Below are 21,342 nucleotides of genomic sequence, written 5' to 3'. Positions count from 1 at the left end.
GCAATGTTCTGCGAAACCACTGCTCAGTTTAGACAGGTCATATATTAAAGGGTAATCTGTTTTGTTCATAAGTAGGGTCATTTTTATTTTTCTAATTGGTGAAACATGTGGACATTATTATTTTGATCATAGCACCTCAATTATCTGTATATTTACATTTATTAACATGAATGGGAGTTGCCATGCTGTTTTTTTTGAGCAAGAAAAAATGAAATCTTTCCCAGTGAGCTGGAGATGTACTAAATCCATATGTTAAGCTGGGTACACACTACACAGTTTTCATCCAATAATCGGCTAAATCAGCCGACATACGACCGCTCGTTCAAAAGTGGGGTCAGTGTGTGCAGTGACACGATGGTCGAAAGTCTGCCCAAATGGACGATTATCGTCTCATTTGGTTGGTCGTACAGTTTAATATTTTCGTTCCAATCTCGTTTCCGCTGTGTAGTGTGTATAAACTTCCGACCGATCCACAACAGTGAGTACGAAATTACAGTCATTGCTCAGGACAACATGGCTGTAAAAAGTCGCTAAAGGGACGTCCGCTCTTCCCTTCATCGTCCTAAACAAGGCTGGTGTGTATGCAGTCCATGGACCGAGCAATCGGAACATCGATCGCATGTAAAATCGCTCAGCATAAAAAGTTGGTTGAAATTTCTGTAGTGTGTACCCAGCTTTAGTGTCTTTTCTACATACTGCTTAGCCCTATTTGTTTATATGTGAAGGATTGACCAAAATGTAATTTGTGAATTCCAGGTCTTCAAAGAGATAACAGTGTACACTAAAGCTGCAGGGGAATTGGGATTCTAATTCATGGTAAAATCACTGATATTATTTTGAATCCTTTGCTACATCCCTGCAAATAACAGTACCCCACCGAAAAAGTATTATCAAAGACCACTAAACCCAATTAGTAAAACCAGGGATTCTGGACATGGTTTAAAAAACAATTGCCTAAGCCAGTTTGTATAAGAATGGGTACACACTACAGTGTTTTTAGCAGAATATCGGGCCAATCATGACGATAAACGTCTAATTAGCACGATATAAAAATAGTGTGTACCCTGCACCGAGGAACGATTATCTTTCCAAAGCACATAATATCGTTGAATGAGATTGTTAAACTGAACTAAACATCTCGTTCAACAATGGAATAATGTTATTCCAATCCTGCAGTGTGTATGCAGTCACGATCAGGATCTCCATAGGGATTACAGAGTCACCATCTTTTCAGCCGATGGTTATGACAGATGAGGAGCACAGATCTGAAGGGAAATCTTGTAAAACATGTGTAGTGTGTACACAGGAATCGGCATGCTGATCAGGACTTTTTTTTTTTCCAGTCATTGGCAAAATCGTTATAGTTAACACATCGGGAGAAAATTTCTGTAGTGAGTACCCAGCCTTACAGTTGCATTTCCAGGCAGTATAGCCTGGAGAGTTCTGAATGAATATTGCACTGCATCATTTTTACAGTACACACATTACATCTTATCTGTCTATAGCATGTTTATTGCTCTTTATAATAATGCGGTCTTACAGAGTCTTACCGATAAACGCTCCACCTGGCACATTTATGTAGCACACATAAAGACTTTGGTCTTGGACTTCTGTGCCTGGTTGGTCCACCTAATGCACATGAAGATTCATGCCTACCCTCCACTGTCAGAAGATACCTCTGCAACCTAGTTGCATGACTAAGCATGCGGAGAGGTGGAAATATTTTAAGAAGTGCACTTTGCAAAAGCGCAAGCATCATTTCAAAGTCCAACCTACTTCCACTTTACATCCACCTATCTAATTGAATTAAACTTTTCTTCCAAAATACTGTTTGGTTTAACATCTTTCATGGCTTACATTAGTCATGAGATCAGGGGGGGCCTATCTTTAATACATGTTTCACTTTTTATGTGTGAAGATTTTTATTTCATTGCTTGAATCCTCTTCTCTGCTAAATTGCAACATAGAAGTGCAACATGGACCCCATTAACAGTATAAACCTCACTCAGCTCAACTTATCCCCTTGGATTGTGCAAACCTCTGCTCCTCTGCAAACGCCACCATCGTATGACATATGCCTATGTGCTTTGGTGGAAATCTAAGCGCACTGATACAAATTGAGGGCACAGCGAGGCTAAACATGATTTTTCTTGGCACCCATGACTTTTAGTTCTTTGAAAATGACCTCCAGACAATTCTCTGCATATACTTAAAGTCCAACAATATTCCAAATGAAAATCCTCTAAGTTGCATCTCAAGCAAGATAATAGAATGTCCTTTTTATCTGCATTTGATCTGTAGCCAATCAAAGCATTGCAAAGTATAAATGGCTTGAGCTAGTTAGAGTAATAATGGGTCTCAATGGGTCTCATTTAGAGATATGAGCAAAGCAAACAAAAAGCAAATGTGCATCTTGTCAAAAGCATGTTGCACTGCAAATTTAAAATGTGAAGACAGATTTAGAGTTGGGGCTTGTGCTAGCTCAACTCTAAATTGCAGCAAAAAATAAATCTTTCTGATAGTTGTGTACTACATGCAATCGTAGATAGTAATTTCCCAGCATGGAAAAAATAAATGCATTTGCACCCCTTGCATTGTTTGTTCAAGGGCAAATTTGCTCCTTCTTTTTTTTTTTTGCTCTGCTCCGAACTCTACATGTAGCCCAATATGTTCACAGAATTAGACCCACCTATATCGGCTAATTGGAACATTTAGCAGCACAAATGGCTCAGCGGTTAATACTTCTTCCACACAGCTCTGGGGTCATGAGTTTGATACTCAACATTATCTGTGAGGAGTTTGCATGTTCTCCCTGTATCTGTGTGGGTTTTCTCCATGTGCACAAGTTTTACACACTCCAAAAATACTACTATACTCGTAGGTTAATTAGCTGTTGACAGAATTAACCCGTGTTTGGGTGTGTTAATGAATTTAATGGGGCAGGGACTGATGTGAATGACAAATATTCTCTGTACAGCCCTGTAGAATTGGTTGTGCTATATAAATAAATGATGATGATTCATAGAATTAAACCAACTTGTAGCCAATCAGAGAATTAGAATGTTCACAGCACACAAGTTAACGGAACCAACTACAATAAAGAGAGCGAAAAATATGCATGTAAAAGGCATCTCTATATTATGAAACAAAGTTCATGAATCCAGTTTGTTTAATCTATCATTGCATTTGAATTAAAAAAAAACTGTTGGGCGTTTGTTTACTGCCCTGACGGCAACAAATTGACAAAAGAATAGGTATTGCTATTATAAGACTTAGGGCTAGATTTACTAAGCTGCGGGTTTGAAAAAGTGGGGATGTTGCCTATAGCAACCAATCAGATTCTAGCTATCATTTAGTTAGTACTTTCTACAAAATGACAGCTAGAATCTGATTGGTTGCTATTGGCAACATCCCCACTTTTTCAAACCCGCAGCTTAGTAAATCTAGCCCTTAATCTTTTTCTTGATTCATTTGTTTGTCATCATATTAGTTAGACTGGCATATTCCTATTGCTGCTGACGTAAGATGAAATATTGGTACAGTACCTCCAGTGGCCAAATTATCATGGATAATGGCAAAATGCAAGATTGGTTTCGCATGGCATATTTTTTTTAAAGTAGGGTCATTAGATCAGTCAGGAGTTTGCTCACTAAAGTAGATTCACTTAGGACTAGCTTCTACAATTCTTATGGAGTTATTTAATCATGTGGTAAAGTCAAGTTCTTAAAGTGCACATAGTGCCTACACATACTGGAGGCAGCCATCTTGTTCACCAGGAGCTACTGTAGTGACAGCATTATGTAAAATGGTCTCCTCTACTGAGAGTAGGCAGCAGGGAGGGGGGGGGGGAGGAAACACTGATCTTTGTTTCTTTCTGGTTTATCATCAGAAGATCATCACTCAGTAAAGAGCACCTCTGCCCTTGTTTATGTATGTGTGTCAGCATGTATGCTACCTGACACCATTGCTTGATGGAGACTTGACCATCCTTACTTCTCCCAGACATGCAGTGATCAGGGTTTTATCTGGCTTTGTGGTGATTAGTTAATCTCCTGCTGAAAGCATGTTTGTTTGCCTTGCTGTGTTCTAGTAGCTTTATCAGCTTTAACCTTTAACCTCAGCTTTAGTCTTTTATTCCTCAAGACACACACAAACACAAACAATTGTGCTGCGGCTTGTAAGCAGAAGTGTACACAATGTGCCCCAGTCACAACACTGCAGTGAGAGTTAGCCATTGTTTAATGACTCCTATTATTTGAAGACATGCCTCTCACAGTGAAAGTTGGCTAATGTCCTATTTTTTGTCAAAGTAAATAATTATTAAAAGAGATACAGGTGGTAGATTAAAGCACACTAGACTGTGGAGCAGTGGAAACGTGTTCTGTGGAGTGACGAATCACGCATCTCTGTTTGGCAGTCAGATTGGCGAGTCTGGGTTTGGCAGATGCCAGGAGAATGTTACCTGCCTGACTGCATTATGCCACCTGTGAAGTTTGATGGAGGAGGGATAATGGTATGGGGCTGTTTTTCAGGGTATGGGCTAGGCCCCTTATCTCCAGTGAAGGGCAATTTTAATGCTTCAGCATACCGAGTCATTTTGGACAATGCTTTCAACTTTGTGGCAACAGTTTGGGGAAGGTCCTTTTCTATTCCAACATGACTGTGCCCCGATGCACAAAGCAAGGACTACAAAGACATGATTTGATGAGTTCAGTGTGGAAAAACTTGACTGGTCCGCACAGAGCCCTGACCTCAACCCCATCGAACACCTTTGGGATGAACTGGAACGGAGATTGCGAGCCAGGCCTTCTGGTCCAACATCAGTGCCTGACCTCATAAATACTCTACAGAATGAATGGGCACAAATTGCCACAAAAACACTCCAACATCTTGTGGAAAGTCTACCAAGAAGAGTGGAAGCTGTTATCGCTGCAAAAGCAGGGGACAAACTCCATATATTAAAGTATATGTATTTGAATACTATGTCATTACAGTCCCTGTAATGCAATGGTCAAGCGTCTGAATACTTTAGTCCACATAGTGTATGTGTGTACCATGTATTAATCAAAAACTTTTATCATGCCACACACTTGGCATACACGGGTCTAGTACGAGAGAAATCCCTGATAATAATTGATCAGGTCATTATCGTGCAAACTGATAAACGCAGTGGGAAGATGGCTGCTATCAGACTGAAAGTGATCTTGTTATACCGGTCAATCACCAATTGGCTGGATGTTTCCAATTTGGACATATTGGAAAGTAATCTTGTGGCTCTGCACTGGATCCAAGCGGTGAGTAAAGCCTGTGTGCCTGGCTTTTACTTATTTTATTTATTTATTTATTTAAAGACCCATTCTAATCTCCTCTGTATCCCTCTGATTTTAGTATATGTGGTGGATGTCTCAGGTGAGAGACCCCCGTACTAGTATGGGAAAGGGGGGGTGTTGTAAACATGATGATTCAAAATAAAAACTCCTCAAATATTCAAAATATGAGGAATTTGAGTGTTTTTATATTGCGAGCCACTGAAAAATCTGGAACAAACTGGTTTGGAAGAGCATGGTCTATCTAATTAACATAGCATACTGATTTGTACCTTTAGAGTATTGTTATAAGGAGGTTGTAAACCTTCTGATGTCTATGATATATTGGTTCCTTCATACATTTCTACAAGTTCTACATCAAACATCCCAGGACCAGCCCTGTCTCAATTAAAATAAACTTGGTCTGATGATACAAAGACATGGCTGAATGAGACAGAAAAAAACCCAAAACCATATTGTTAGTCAAAGTAGCAGGAGGGCGCATGTAAGGCAATAAAATAAGGAAATCTAAAGATGGACATGCCATGGACCATGGACCTTATTGCCAGTTCAAAGAGAATGGAAAAGCCCCTTAGTGATTTCCATTTCCGATGAGTATGTCATTCAATAGCTAAGAGGCAGCCTTGACTTTTTTCATGCAAACTAATTATCCGAATGTCTTTTGTCTAATGGATCATAACAATTGAGGCTGAATAATGACCATTTTCAATAAAGTTTTTTTCAAAATGAAGGAAAAAAAGAAAGCTGACGCACAGATCCCACATTTATACGTTGTCTTTTCCTCTTATTTTTTTAAGTTCCCGATGGGACATGATAATAAATACACAGGATAAAACCTCACAAGAAATCACCCACAAAACAAAAAATGGCTTGAGAAGAGTCAATTTGAAATAAATTAAAAAGGCCTCTGTATGTTCATTCTTGCCAGGTTAAAACTGCTGCCTATCTGCCTGACAGGTGCAAGATTGATTACCGGGTTGTGCGCAGTTATAACTTGATCAGTCAAATTAATCTCTGACTGTGGGCCCATCTGATGCCTGGCATCACAAATTTAATTTGGAGGCTGAGGTTGCTTCTCCTATGCGTGTTTGAGCTCGGTAGCAATATTGCCTTCATGCATAGATATGGTGGGAATTGGAGAGGCCTGAGATGTTGTCAGGACACATGCCTTCAGCTGTCCTGTGGGGAATTACTCATCAGGAAATTCTGTGCCACACACCAGAATAAAGGTCTTAACAGACACTAAGTAAGACATATTAATGTACTAAAGACTTAATGAAGTTCCGGGGGAGGGGAGAATAGCTTACATTATTAGTTTATTGTGGATTAATGGGGATGCTCATTATAGTGATAGTGATAGATTACTCCCTTCAACCTGCCTCTTTCTGTTTAAGGTATTGGCTGCGCTGGTGTCAATGCTTTTTCTGCTTAATTACAGATCGTTATATTGAACACGTCATGTGAGAGTGGACAGAGGGAAGTGAAAGTTGAGAAAAGGATCAGCAATTATGTCAGGATCATATGTCTGTATCGTTGGGACGGTGATATACCTGGAGCTTGTGTATTAATATAGGTATGTTCTCAATTAACTGTATGATGGTGATTTCCAGGACAACAGGATCATAACACTTCATAAGAAAGCAACTACTTTAACCCATTGATTGCAAAGGATGGATGGTGAATTTCTCCTGGAATGCTAAGTACATGTTCTACGTTCCACTTGTTTTTACAATGTATATACTGTATATTAATTCGATTATAATCTCTATCATGAGCAGGGCCCTCACTGCCCTTTGTTTTCAAGTCAGTATTTAATTTGACTAACTTATATGTTCCTGCTTTATGTAGGTTTTCCCCCCCTGTCCTGTGCAGCGGATCACTGTGACACCTTTCAAATCAACAACAATATATATAGAGAGAGAGAGAGTGAGAGAAAGAAAGGGGGAGAGTGAAATGGAGAGAATTTAAAAAGACAGAAGATTACACCTTTTTTACAATTTTCAAACCAAATTCTGCATTCGGGATGTGAAATTTCGTATTGTTCCCTGGTGGAATATGCCCCTAAGTTTTACTTGTGGAGAGCAGGTCTCAAAGGCTGTATTGCCGGCTCTTTGCAGCTCTTTAAATCAACCTTGTTCTTTTGTTTGCACAGAATTCTGCTGCAGCTTTGCTCATCTCTTACAGTTTCAGTGCTTGCTTCCTTTGTGTGTAAGCTATTGGACATGAACTCTAAGGGCTTTATTCATCAAGGCACGCATACTGGGCGCAACGTGCGTTCATAACAAAACGCACATAAGTAGGTTCTGCACACTCGTGAATTCATCAAGACATCAAGGAACCTACGCTGTTGAATTGAGGTGCAGGTCTGCTGTGCTCTACTACACAAGATGGTGCAGGATATGTCCAAAGCCTGTGGAGTATCAATTTGCAAAAGAAGATATACAAAGAAAAAAAGAATTAATGCCACCAGTTAATAATAAAGGCATTAATGATAAAACAGTATAAAATAAATAAATAAATGTATTTTTCTCCCAAGAAATACATTGAATAGGATGTTGTTAATGTCTACTGAGCATAACATACATTTTACAGTTGCCTGTGATTGCAAACACATGTTATAGCATGCATACCAGACTGTCATCACTAGTCCTCAGAACTTAGACTTGTAGCTGGAGCAAGAGATATGGCAGAAATACAAGTAACTCTGCTATGCCTAGAGCTTGATTCAGATGTGGCTGCGGCAAGGTTGCCGAGAGGGGGGGACGGGTACATTTTAATAGTGGGGACTATTAATTTAAGATGAGGGTGAGTTTAGGGAGAATGAGGTCTATTTATTAAAGGTGACTATGAATTATTTAATGGCAGTGATGGTTGCGGGAAATAGGTATTGCTGGGGCTGTTTGTAGGAAGGGAAATAGGTTTATTTATTAAATGTGAATACTATTATTTTAATGTTGGGGCTGGAGGAAGGACTAATTATTAATCGTGGGTGCTATTGATTTAACGCTGAGGCTGGCTGTAATTTTCTAAATGTAGCCAATTTTTTTTCCATATAGGTCCTCCAACATTCCAGGACCCAGACAAGCCGCAACTAAAGATACCAGCAGCCACAGGTGGTGAAATTGAGAAGAACAGGTAGGAGAGAGCAGCAGAGTGTGTGAAATGTTGTGATTCTAGTAGTTACAATGCTAATTTTTGGTGAGTGTTGTGCCCAATGTAAGGTGCAGGCTAATACTGAACTCTTTGTGTACATACTGCATTCTTCCTATACTACACTGTGGTGCTAGATGTCCTGAAAGTCAGGAGTGCTGGGACACAGGGCCGTCTTTCCCATTGGGCACGCTGGGCAGGTGCCCGGGGGCCCTGCAGCCTAGGGGGGCCCTCCGGAGGCAGAAAAAAAAAATCCTACAAAAAAAGAAGAAAATACTTACCGTGCTGTCAGCTGGCGATCCGGCTCCCTCCATGGTCTCCTCCTCCGTCGCGCTGGCAGTGCATGTCGGGCGTGACGTCTTCACGCCCGCCCAACATCCATTGTGGAGCGCGACATTTTATTGGGGCATAATAAAAAAAAACATTACATCTTAAACATTACATATATTTTGTAGACTTCTTTTCAATTTATTGGGTTTATTGCTTGCTAATATAATGTAGCCAATAGGAGAACTAAAGGTCATTGACAAAGCTGCAAAATTTCAGGCCCACAGTGCAAATTATATTTTGTAATCTCAGTGGCCAATTGTTAAGCTGATTCACTAATTTATACGGAGAGCACAATTTCTGAGCATCAAAAAGTCTTACTTTAGGGGACTTCAATACTACACTTATGATTCCCACCTGTGCACTTTACACTGCAAATAATTTTTTTTAGTGCATTTCGTTGAATGGAATAAAATATTCAGTTGCATAACAGTGACATGTAGTAAATAGAATTGTAATGTGTTCTCATTCCGATATTTTAAGACATAAATAAGCTGCAGCAGCATTTTGGAGATGAAATAAAAAGTGGAAATGAATAAGATAATGATTATAAATTGGTAGTAGAGGGGATTTTGAAGAGACTTTTTACTCTTTTGCATTTCCAGCTACACTGGCGTATCAGTCCAATCACAGCACATGTGATATAAATAAGCCAATCAGCATCAACAAATGTCACATGTCAATATCTTTATAAAAGCAGCTCACAAACCACTCTCTTTCCTGACTACATAGCTGTGCAAAGAACTGCAGCATTGTTCTTCAGATTTAACTTTTCCTTCATCTTCTTTTACACCCTCACTAAACACAATTATTTTCTGCACTGATTATTAAAGTCATTACCTACATAAGTGTAGAAATACATAGGCCATTATTGTGACCTCAGTCAGTATATTTGTTAAATCACATTGACCTGCACTAAACACAACTTCTGCTTTCATCATTAGCACCATTATACATTAGGTGTAATGTACAGGCAAATTATTAGGATATCAACCAGTATATTTGGTAAAGCACAGGGGGGGGGGGGGATTAAATTCAGTGAAAGCTACCTCACATGTCATATATACAGGCTTACTTTGAGGGTAGCTACTCAATTCTGGGACCCGCAATGCTCATTGCTCCTGGAAATATGGCTCAATTACCCTCATATTTCCTCGCACCTCGAGCTGAATTGAATTGCCCCCTATAACTGGGAAGTGGGCACAAGTTTGCATTGCCAGGATAAGCTTACACACACTCTTCAGTCATTCATACAGCAATAGAAAGATATATGACATGTCTCATTTCAGTGGTAATGAATGTAATAATAAAATTCAGCAAATCGTTGACACTATTCTCTCCAACACAGAGAACATTTACTAACAATTATAAAAATAAAGGAGTGAGTGCTCCTGCTACAATAATATGCTGCTCCTCTTAGGGAAAGTACAATATAAATAATAGATAGGGAGCGCAACTGACTACATAGATTAACAGATGTAAAGTCTATGTTGTGTTATATATAGTAGGAGACTTATTGACTAGTGGCAGAGTGGCAACAAAAATAAATGAAAACAGAAATAGTAAAGAAAATAATAACAAATAAAATACTGAAGAAAATAAATCACAAACAGATGAGAATGAAAGTGTACTCGAATTAAGGGAAAGGGGGGGGGGGGGGGTAGAAAAGGATATAGAAAAATATCAGCAAACCATCCGCACAGAAGGTAATAGCCATTACTAGCCATTTGCAGAGTATATGCGTTACAGAGCGGCAGTGGACTTAATTTCACTGGAATGTGCAATAGATCATACCCTAACATTAGTATTATTGAATCTCTTAGGTAAATGCAGGTCATTTCAGGCAAGTAAAAGTATGAGCTTGATTAATGTCCTAATGCAACGTACACGTAAGTTGCATGTTTTAAAAGAACACAGAACCTGTGCATAGTTCCGACCGTAGTCATATCCAAGCATACGCTCTGCCTACACAGTACGTATGTAGACACACAGCACAGACTGCAGTATCTGCACATGTGTAAGCACAATATGACAAGAGAGGTCCTAAAGCCAAAAGTACTTAAACTCATTGGGCCTGAGTCATGAAGGAAAGTAAGGCAAAAAAAGAGGAGTACATGTTCTCTGGGACAAACCATGTTACAATGCAAGGGGTGCAAATTAGTTTATTATTTTGCACATAAGATAAATACTGGCTGTTTTTTCATCTAGCACGCAAATACTTAGCTTTATTTTTACACTGAAATTTAAGGTTCATTTAGGACATGTCATTCCCCAACTATAAATCTGTACCCACATTTTAAATTGACCTCCCCCTCCAATGCAACATGGTTTTACCCAGTTGCAAATTGACTTCTTTTTTATATTTTGCTCATTATGGCCCATTATGTTTGTGCATCTCATACTCAAGTCCCTTACCACCAGGAGTTAAGCCTTACTGGCAGTCCCCTTCAGCCAATACGATCCAGGGGGAGGTTTTGTAAGTTGCTTAAGTTTCCATATAAAACTCCGTCAAGCTGCATGTTCTGCCTTTTTTGTCGGATCAGCTTCAGTGGAACCTGTTTCAATGAAAGGCTCAGTATCACTGTCAATAAGCAGTGTGATAATCTTTGCTTCTCTATCTTATGGTCTATACTTGTGTCCTTACCCATACATATCCTTTTACAACCTATCTCCCCTTCTGCTGTAAACTTAATTTCATAGTTGCCTACTCTCCCAGAATGTCGGGGAATTCTCCCGGGTTCCGAGAGAGCAGGCAAAATTCCCGGAACCAGCATCTCCCCGTTGTTGTAAATGGTGGGGGCGGGGCTAACAGTGCCATCGTGGCCCCGCCCCCTGCTACGATTGGCCACAATTTCCTAAGATTGACAGGGCGGAGCCTAACGGTGCACAGCGCATGGCCACAACCCCCTCAACGGACCCCCTCCCGGACAGCTGGTCTCAAAAGTAGGTAAGTATGCTTAATTTCCACGCTTACACTTAGTTGACGGGGCACTATTCCCTCCCAATTATGAGAACCATGCTTAAAAATATTAATTGTTGCACCAGGTCTGTGGCATAGTCCCTTGGGGGTTTCGTGGTCAATCACACTTTAATTACAGCGGACCACAGTCAGTTATATAGGAGTGATGGAGGTCCCCTCACCGAGAAAGGTCTATGGATATTTATTAAACAGGTTTAGAGCCGGCCATTCAATAAGAGAAATATCCTTGGTATAGTGGAAGCATCGCCATTTTGGCCACACACTTGTTTGGTTTCAGTATTCAGTTGTCTCACAGGTTACTTTCTCCACCATCAACTTATTTATTAAACTGTCACCTATTTTGCCAAAATACCATTTGTGTTCTATCTTTATTATATTTGCAGTAATTAAGTTTAACATGTCAGAGGTGTGCAGAGGAAAGAGGCATCAACAATATGCGGTTTAAAAGGAAAAGGTCACATCTGAAAGCATAAAAATTATTTCATCATAAAATGAAAAAACAACTCTTAACAGTATAATCATTTATATAAATATTTATTTTGAAATATTTATTTGTTACATTAATTATCTATTTAAAGATGATTTCAATGCATACTGTACATACAATACCGTTTTATAGCCTATCTTACTTTTATACAGTTGTTCTGTGATTGATACAGGCACGCATAACTCTTATTTTGTATTCAAAGACTAAGCCAAGTCAGTCATCACTATCAGTTTGTATTTACCCCAGCCTGCCCTGTAGTGGGTGCAAAAGATACGACTAGGGAATTTAGACTGTAAGCCCCAATAGGGCAGGGACTGTTGTGAGTGAGTTCTCTGTACAGCGCTATATAAATAAATGGTGAAGGTGATGATGATGATGATATCAAGTCTACTTATGACAAACGCAGGACTTGAATCGGCCGCATCTATGTTGGAACATCCATACTGTACATGACCTACGTAACTCTGCCCCTTCCCTTGTCTGTTCCACTTCTCATGTTGTGGACAGTGGTATGTTTCACATGCGGATATGAATTGCAGGCAATTACACTCATTGGCGCAATGTTTCTTTTTTTGGCATGCGCAGAGATTTTGCAAGATGCGCTACACAGACACATGTCCGAATTTGAATCAGGCCCTTTCTGTATCAATATTCTTGTTCTACTTGTTACCTGTCATGTGTATTTAAAAAAAATTAAGAATTTAGTAAATTAAATTTACTCCAAAATTATTTTGATGTTACAGTTTTGATGCTCACAATTACTCAGTTTATTTCTAGGGGTATATTTATATATTTTATCATCATCATCATCATCATCATCACCATTTATTTATATAGCGCTACTAATTCCGCAGCACTGTACAGAGAACTCACATCAGTCCCTGCCCCATTACAGTATAAATTCTCTAACATACACATACACACATAGAAACACACACAGACACACACAGACTAGTGTCAATTTGTTAGCAGCCAATTAACCTACCAGTATGTTTTTGGAGTTTTCTGTCAGAAAATATCTGCGCAAGGATATTTTCTGCATTGAATCTGCCCCATTGAATCACTTTTGTCTTCACGTTTTTGGAGAATCCCCCATAGTTTCACGCTGGACTATAAAAGTTCCTACAGGAAATCTGGAATATATACAGCAGAAATATTTTATGCTGTAAACACGCAAGTATGTACTAGTATTCCTTGAAGAGTATCACTGACACCAACATTACTGTGTTAAATGTTAAATAACTCTTTCTGCATGCATCTTTTGTTGGCAAATAATTCATACCTTAAAAATACATTGTCTGGGGTTTAGAAAAAATAATTGATAAGTGAATTGTGAAGCAATGATCCAATGTTCTTCCAATTAATTTCTAAATACTTGATATAAATTGGAAAGACCTGAGTTTACATAGTCCAGTACTCGAATTTGACACTCATCTCTATAGACTCTGTGTAGACAGTGATTTATAATAATGACTGAGACTGAAGACCTGTTAAAAACTAAAATACCTTTATAGGAAATGACAGTTTAAAACATTCTCATTAACTGACCATACTGTGAATGAACAGATGGATTTTTAATCATCTCAGGTTAAGCACATGTTTATACAGTGATAATCCAATTGTACTTTGGTCTTGAAGAGAGATCCATCACAGTAACAGAGAAGGATGACAAAGCGGCTGAAATGTAAGCAAGTGTATAGCAGTTGGTCTTCATTATGGAGAATCAAGCGTCAACAATCCATTAACATTGCCAATAGCTGAAGTTCTCGATTTGTACTTGTAAAATATGATAATAAAAAAAAGCTTTGGTAATATGTTTGCAATAAGTTAATAAATTACATATTTGAGTTCTTGGACACTTTCCCCAGCAGCAAAAGATAGTGTTCACAGAAATGGGTTATTTCCCTCTTGTAAACTATGCATATGGGATCTTGACAGGGCTGGAACAGGGAGCGATTCAGTGGCTTGTATAGAGGAATGGTGGCTATTTATATAGTGGGCTCTCTCAGCTGTATCAGCTGTTAGTTTTTTTCCCATCTCAGAAATCCCCTCCTCAATCTTTTATCTTGTAGTTATAGTCATCAAAGTAGCCGTACTGTAGCATTCATGTTAGATAATGCAACAGACCAAGATCCCTGGTAGACTCTATATGGGGGGACCTCCAATCTTGAAATACTTTGTTCTGCTGTGAACATTCTGATGATCTGACAGGCTACAGGTTGTTCTATTCTGGGAACATACGGATGAGCAAATGTTGAAGATTTAATACAATAAGATGCTCTGAACATAGTTAAATGCACCTTAACAAATGCTTTGGGCTTTTCTAGTGGGGCTGGCTACATTAGATTAAATAGCAGATGGACATCTTGACATTTACTGCAGTATATTGAATTAACACTTGCATTTAAAAGTTAGAAGTATTTAATGGTACTGTACAATCTTGCTAAATGCGTTTGTGCTTCTTATGGTCAGACATGAGATAAAACTTCAAGCTAAAGAAATGATAACAAGGTGATAACTTTTCCTTACACCTAAATAAGATGAGGGCCATGGCCAACAAATCCAGCAGAATACTTCTTTCTTCTTCTTTCATATTAAAAGTTTGACTTTATTGGACGTGTATTGCCTTCTAACCTCCCTAGCTGATAGAAGTTCCAGATGGCTTATAGTGTCATCTCTACTCCAGCTTGTAGCTTACCTGACCAGTGAGAGCCTTTGTTCTCAGAGAAGCGTGGGAAACTGGTATATCTACTAGAAGGGGAGCTGTATGAACACAAAACTCTACGGGGGAGATCTATCAAAACATCTCCCAAAAAATTCATACATCTCCAAACCACAGAAATCTTTGATTACTGCATTGTGAAGTGTAGAGCAGGAGGAATCTATTAAAGGATGTTTTGCAAAATCACCATGAAAATCTCCACAAGTAACTCCATTGGTTTCAGATACTGCCTAAATATCAATGAGATGATCGAGATTTCTTATTCATTTCAATTGACAATTTATTGCAATGGGTAATAATCTGTCCTCTTTCCTGAAATCACTGTCTTGGTAGAGCTGTGACTAACACTGAGAGTGGAGTAAGATCAGGAAATATCCTTCTTCTGCACCTACTGCACTCACAGCATCAGTCACTGTGGTCCTAATACACTGACTGCAGGAGGAATGCAAATGATTGGTTCCTGCACTGGAGTATGGTCAGAGTGAGTGTAGCTCAGAGTGGAGATTGGGATAGTTGTGAGGATGCATTTGTGTGAACAGTGTTATCGAGGATAAAGTCACCTCTAAAAAAGAGATGGGTTTTTAAAGAGCATCTAAAGATTTGAAGGCTGTGGGAAAGTCTGATTGAGTGTGATAGGGAATTCCATAAGTGGGGAGCAGCATGTGAGAAGTCTTGTAGGCGGCAGTGAGATGTGGTTATCAGAGACGAGACAAGGCGCAGGTCAGAGGTAGATCTAAGAGGGCGCGAGGGAGAGTATTTTGATATGAGATTTGAAATGTATGAAGGGGTGTTGTTGAGGGCTTTGTAGGTAAGGGTGAGTAATTTGAATTTGATTCTGGAGGACAATTCTAGGTATTCATTCTATTACACACATACTTGGATTGAATTGCATAACTGAAATATGAGCAAGCATAAAAGTTGATGCAAAATTTTACTTTGAAAGAATTGGCAGGTTTATAAAATTAAAAGCCTGTTTTCTATCACTTATTGCTTACATATGGTCAGGCCCCAAAGGATCTGCACAAATCCAAATGGGTGGAGGACATCTGAAAGATCTTGGACCCCGAGGAAGGGTCTCAATTCAGAATGTCTGCAGCCAAGTACACTATTTGAGTTTACATTAAAGCAAAAAAACTTACACTCTTCTTTATAGGTGATATCTGGTTGCAAACTGCCTTCGGTCAATCTTTTTGCCTGCATTCATCAGGGCTGGAGGGAATGATGTCACGATGGAACCCTGTCTCATATTTGGTGGAGTTGCAAAAAGATATTGAAATGCCGGCAAGAAAATTACAACCTCATTCACTCTATTACGAGACTCCGGATCCCTACCTGCTCTTCCTACACTCTACTCCTGTGTACTATTCCAGACATTCCCAAGCATACAAAGAATCTCAATAGACATGTTTTTTTTTTAAACTCTTTATTTGAAGAGGAAACAACAGGAACAGTACATACAACATTTTTGACAAGAAAAATCTTAATAATCAAGGTGTTTCCTCTAAGTTTTATACTTTTATATCGGTGGGGAGGGTGAAGAGGGAAAGGAGGGAGGGGGGTAGAAAGGCACAAATATTGTCAACAATATAGCTAATAAATAGATAGGCACGCAAACTTGGAACATTGCTAGGAAAAGCTGGGACACATAGTTACAATAGCTTCCCGAAAGAGAAGTAGGATACAAACATTACTCACCAGCATCGTACCATATCCAGCCTGGGGGGGTCTAGAGGTGGCCCAAAAGCTATGTCCCAACTGCCGGAGGAGGAGCCGTATTGGATAGGCAGCTACGGCTCTCTAGTAAGTACCACGGGGCCCACACCTTATCGAAATAGACATATTTTAAGTGTGGCTAACTGGTTGCAGCCAAGTGGTAAAACCTGGATCTTCCTTCATTTCAGTGGTTAAGTCTATATACAAGTCACCTTTAATTTCCACACTATGTTTGGATTGTATTTACGTAAAGCCTTTAGCAATGCCATTTTGTCCTTAATGTATCTTGCATCTGGATATGTGATCTAGATTCTCTTACCCCTCCCTACTTTTCTTGTCTTCAATCCCCAATACCATTTTTTCTTCATTATATATTCAATAACATTTTATTTCAAGTAATGTAAAAGTCCAAAACAAATTCAAAAACACAAACTCAAGAAAAGTGATTATCGGTCATCCTTTTCTTGTTCCTCTCAGTTATTCACAATCTATGGCAATGATTATTATCATTGCCCTATCAGAATCTCTCCCAAATTTGTAACCTTCAAAAGTTCCCATAACATCTATCTAATTTAAGTTTTTCTTTCCAAAGAATTTGCCTTTAAGGCTAATGGTTTTTCATAAGTGATTTCTAAATGTGTTAATGTGTTGTCTATGTGTTAATTCCAGAGGTCAAAGTGGACCAGTACACGTTAGTATGCCCTCCGGCCACTTCTCCTACTGTCTTTATTACATAACTGTCAAATCCACTCACTTACATTTGCCATACCGCCACTTCCAGATCTCCACTTTGACCACTGGCTTATTCTATAATTATTGTATTGATAACACAGCTGTTTGTATTAACTATCAGTTCTTTGTTCTGTAACTATGATTAAAATAAAAATATACAAAATAAAAATAATAATAACATTTTCACGGTACAAGATCAACACGCAGTCAAATTTACACGGTAAAAGCATGGTGAGAAAAAACTGTACATTGTGTCTATCTTTATATGTACAAGTACTTGTTAATGTACCTTTTGAGAATTTTGTAATTTTGCTAAAGATAAGATGTTACTATTAATAAAACGTACTTTTAAAAAAATAAATAAATAAATATAAACAATCAAGTAAGTATATAAATTTAATTTATTTTAAATAAAATTTGAATGGAAATTAAAAATGAGTAATAATCATGTATCATTTCTCTGCAATTTAATTCTGATGCAGTATTGCCCTTAAGTGGTTGTGTTTACTAAGTATGAGCAAACATTGTTTGTGTATAGTAAATATATGAACTATAAATATAATCAATAAACAATATATCTAAAACATGTTTGATATAATGCTATGAATTTTTGATAGAGTTAAATGTTTGCTATTTAAGTTTTCCCTAGCGTACCTTTTTAGGCAAAACATAGTTTTTCTCAGACCATTGCTATCACTTTTTAATATTCTGTTCTTATTTTCTGCAATTTTTATGCCTAAAAGTATCCTGTCTCATTCAAGCACACGAACATTCTTTCCAAAAATAGTTTCTATGAAGAGCAGTGATATGTTTGCAAAACAAAATACCTTTGTTGATGTTGATAAGTTCAAATCAGGATCTATTATTAGTTTGATGAAAAACAATTACATATGGTACAAGAAGCAATAAAAATGTCAGCTCACTCTCCCTTCCCTGACTGTGGGTTTTATGGGGAACAGGCAGGAAAGAGGTTAATTATTGCTTGCTTTACTCCCTGCCTGCGCAAGATGGATTGGATTGTCAGCGAGTGGGGACATATGGAGATAAAGCACGGTTCCTCTCAGGATGCAACCCCTGGATGTACAGCATTAGATGAAGGAGCAGACCTTGAAAATTTTCAAAACTGCACTTTGGAAACTGTCTCTAAGCCAGATGGTAAAGAAAACTGTTTTACAGGGTTGCTGCAAAACACAGCTGATACCGCTCTCAGTATTGTGAGTATTTATTACCATACTTTGCAAATTTCGGGAGTCTCCCGGACATTCCGCTGAGACTCCCGAAATTGGGGTCGGTCCCACAGACTCTCGGGAGAGCTGGCAAATCTCCCGCATCCCACTACTGGCTTCCAAAAATGATGCGATTCGGGATGAATCGCGTCATTTTGGCCCTGCCCCCCGCGACAAACCTGCATTTTTGACGTGGGGCTGGGCCAAAATGACACAATTGTCCGCGCCCTGCCCCCTCCCGCCCTCCAGGCATGCCCCTCTCCCGGAAATAACTTCGCCAAAGTAGGCAAGTATGGTATTTAGTCCATAAAGGTTTAGTGCACCCTCCCCTCTCCAGTCCCCACCTCCTCCTCAGACATTGCTCCACCCCCACTTCTTACCTTGTGGAGCAGGGCGAGACCTCTATTATTTTCACTTCAACAACTAGATAAATGGTTAAAAAAAAAATCAATGAATTAATGTATAAAAAAAATAAAAAGGTAAAAAGTAAATAAAACAACTTCTGTGATGCCCTCCAAACAGTGGTATCCTACACATGTGCCCAGTTGGCCTATATAGTAAATATGGTCATTTTATATAAATGTTAAACAAATAGCTCAATAGACAAGCAAGAAATTTGGTAATGCATTGACAAGCACAGGACTTTCATGAAGGGAGTTTCCACCTTGACAATTCCTCACTGAAAATGACAAAGTTATTCTCTTCATTTATAGTTGCATAAAATATAAAACAAATAAAATATTGCCATAAACATATAACAAACCAATACACATTCTGCCTTGAAATAGCTTATAATTCACAACAATTGTATACACGGGTCTTAAGAAGAACTGGACTTATGCTTTGTTTTTATAACACCATATGATTGTCATATGTGTCAAGACCATAGTTCTGGTTCCCAGAATTATTGGTAATCTATTAAAGAGCATTAAGCAAACAAAAAGTGATGTCCCAATATTTCTTCTGGGCTACAACAGATGTATGAGAGGGATCTCCATGCAAAGCAGAGCAGGTTACTTATTAAGCTACATCCAGAAGGGCATATTTTGTCTCATTTTAGCAAAGGCGTTTCTTTGGGAGTCCTCATTTTTCAATGCCTCTATCTGACATTTTCAAAAGACAATCCCTTGTGGGCATTTAGTTTAGAATCCCTTTTAGGAGTTGGGAAAGGCATTTAGGAGGATATTAGGAGTATACTGTGTCAGTGTGCTTCAAATACGCTCCCAAAAGATTAATGGGGGTATATTTACTAAACGTCAGGTTGAAAAAGTGGAGATGTTGCCTATAGCAACCAATTTAAGTCTAGCTGCCATTTTGCAGAATGTACTAAATAAATGACAGCTAGAATCTGATTGGTTGCTATAGGCAACATCTCCACTTTTTCAAGCCTGCAGTTTAGTAAATAAACTGCTATGTCTGGATTTATTGTAGGCAGGAAGTGGTTGAAACTAATGTCAGTTAAATTAATGGACAATATAATGAATTGATATATATATATATAAATACAAATCCTTTACTATTTGTTTTCATATTTTATTTGTAAAAGCACTCATTAGTCAAAATTAATAGTTGAGGTGTATTGTGACTTCATGTTGTCCGAGACATCGTGCACCTCCCATGTGCAGGACCCTCACTCATACAACCCCTCCGCTTTGCTTCTTCTGGGGAAAGAATGGTAAAGTCCAAGACCAAAAAAAACCCATTTCATTTAAAAATGTAATTATATCATTTCTATGTTGACTCTACAACAATACCGTCTAATGCCTAGTTTTCCTGTACGTTAAATACAACTTAGTTAATAGGGCTAAAAGTAAGAGAGTGATCGTTAAAATATAATTAACATGTCAAAGTGTATATAACTTTTATATGTATTGCTTTGTTATGAAGCGCCTTATCTTTAGGGTGTTGGCTAACACAAGGTTGCAATGGCTATTAAGAGGTTTATTACATTTCTCCTTAATGGAGAACAAACTTCATGCATAAAAATGTGTCATAGCAAAATACATACATACATTTTGTGTAATGGTAAATAATAAATATTAAATAATAAAATATAATAAATTGCAACATTAAATCATATTTAAACCTACTTTGAAAAATGTGATTTTTATAACAATAACCAAATAAATTGCTGTCATAAAAGTTTGCTGCTTATCTCACATATTAAAACTAGGTCAAATTAAATAATTGCAATAGCTTCCTACCATCAATAGCTGTTTTTCTGAAATTAAAATATGACATTATAATAATTTTACAACTAGACCCCCATAATGGTTGTCAAATGGGACAGGATTGTTTTCAATAACTTATTTATTTGAGAAACATTTAGGACATATGTAACCAGGCTCACTTATACTAAACAGCTAAGAGCTGAGGTTGCTTTGGTAACACAGGGTGTAGCAGTGGTCAGCCATTGTCTGTGAGGAGAGGAGAGAGAGGCAGGAAGCAGAAAGCTGACAGGAAGAGGTGCTGGGAGTGTGAGCATAGTTGCCAATTCCGCTTATAACAAGCGGAATTGGGCTTCTTTTTTTATCAAGTTGCGGTTTTTTTGCACTGCCGCAGGTAGCTTGTTTTTGGGCTTGGACACATTCTCCAAGTCCTCAGGCTGTATAATCGTTTTTTTGCTTTTTTTTCCATCTGTTACCATTTTCTGATTAGTGCATTAATTATTTTTTTTG

Source organism: Mixophyes fleayi, chromosome 6, assembly GCF_038048845.1.
Source record: "Mixophyes fleayi isolate aMixFle1 chromosome 6, aMixFle1.hap1, whole genome shotgun sequence".
Taxonomy (NCBI): domain Eukaryota; kingdom Metazoa; phylum Chordata; class Amphibia; order Anura; family Limnodynastidae; genus Mixophyes; species Mixophyes fleayi.
This window is presented reverse-complemented; position numbering follows the sequence as displayed.